The sequence below is a fragment of the Arachis ipaensis genome, chromosome B3 (assembly GCF_059453495.1).
Source record: "Arachis ipaensis isolate K30076 ecotype BB chromosome B3, ASM5945349v1, whole genome shotgun sequence".
Lineage (NCBI taxonomy): Eukaryota > Viridiplantae > Streptophyta > Magnoliopsida > Fabales > Fabaceae > Arachis > Arachis ipaensis.
In genome coordinates this window covers 53,279,830-53,281,495 of record NC_142438.1, presented here as the reverse complement: position 1 = coordinate 53,281,495, position 1,666 = coordinate 53,279,830, and the positions used below count along the sequence as shown (strand labels likewise).

Sequence of the window (1,666 nt, the reverse complement as noted above, 5' to 3'; positions counted from 1 at the left end):
TAATGTTTTGATTCAAAAATTTTAAGTTTGTTACTTGCTTGTTAAGAAAGATTCAAACTTTAAGTTCTAGAATCATATCTTGTGAATCAAGTCATTAATTGTGATTTTAAAAATCAAATCTTTTTCAAAACTAATTTCAATCATATCTTTTCAAAAAATATCTTCTTATCTTATCTTTTTCAAAAATTTGATTTCAAAATATCTTTTCTAACTTCCTAACTTCTTATCTTTTCAAAATTTGTTTCAACTAACTAACTAATTTTTTTTGTTTGTTTCTTATCTCTTTCAAAATTACCTAACTAACTCCCTCTCTCTCTAATTTTCGAAAATATCTTCCCCCTTTTTCAAAATTTCTTTTTAATTAACTAATTATTTTAATTTTTGATTTTAATTTTCGAAAATTACTAACCTTTTTCAAAAACCATTTTCGAAAATCACTAACTCTTTTTCAAAAATTATTTTCGAAAATTCTCCCTCTCTCTCATCTCCTTCTATTTATTTATTCATCTACTAACACTTCATCTCACCCAAATTCGAACCCCATCTTCCATCTGTGTTTGAATTTTTTTCTTCTTCTTTTCTTCTACTCACACAGGGACCTCTATACTGTGATAAAAAGGATCCCTATTATTATTATTTTTCTGTCCCTCTTTTTCATATGAGCAGGAGCAAGGACAAGAATATTCTTGTTGAAGCAGATCCAGAACCTGAAAGGACTCTGAAAAGGAAACTAAGAGAAGCTAAAATACAACAGTCCAGAGACAACCTTTCAGAAATTTTCGAATAGGAAGATGAGATGGCAGCCAAAAATAATAATAATGCAAGGAGGATGCTTGGTGACTTTACTGCACCTAATTCCAATTTACATGGAAGAAGCATCTCCATTCCTGCCATTGGAGCAAACAATTTTGAGCTGAAACCTCAATTAGTTTCTCTGATGCAGCAGAACTGCAAGTTTCATGGACTTCCATCTGAAGATCCTTTTCAGTTCTTAACTGAATTCTTGCAGATATGTGATACTGTTAAGACTAATGGAGTAGATCCTGAGGTCTACAGGCTCATGCTTTTTCCTTTTGCTGTAAGAGACAGAGCTAGGATATGGTTGGACTCTCAACCTAAGGATAGCCTGAACTCTTGGGATAAGCTGGTCAAGGCTTTCTTAGCCAAGTTCTTTCCTCCTCAAAAGCTGAGTAAGCTTAGAGTGGATGTTCAGACCTTCAGACAGAAAGAAGGTGAATCCCTCTATGAAGTTTGGGAGAGATACAAAGAACTGACCAAAAAGTGTCCTTCTGACATGCTTTCAGAATGGACCATCCTGGATATATTCTATGATGGTCTATCTGAATTGGCTAAAATGTCATTAGATACTTCTGCAGGTGGATCCATTCACCTAAAGAAAACGCCTGCAGAAGCTCAAGAACTCATTGACATGGTTGCTAATAACCAGTTCATATACACTTCTGAGAGGAATCCTGTGAATAATGGGACGCCTATGAAGAAGGGAGTTCTTGAAATTGATACTCTGAATGCCATATTGGCTCAGAACAAAATATTGACTCAGCAAGTCAATATGATTTCTCAGAGTCTGAATGGAATGCAAGCTGCATCCAACAGTACTCAAGAGGCATCTTCTGAAGAAGAAGCTTATGATCCTAAGAACCCTGCA

General features: G+C 34.5%; 1 non-coding gene across 1 annotated transcript; it reads right to left on the bottom strand.

Annotated features, from left to right (window-relative positions):
• Positions 1–1,192: 1,192 nt before the first annotated feature.
• Positions 1,193–1,300, bottom strand: LOC148570659 (small nucleolar RNA R71). Its single transcript, XR_015908213.1, has one exon. It is a non-coding gene; the product is annotated as a small nucleolar RNA R71 (small nucleolar RNA).
• Positions 1,301–1,666: the final 366 nt, after the last annotated feature.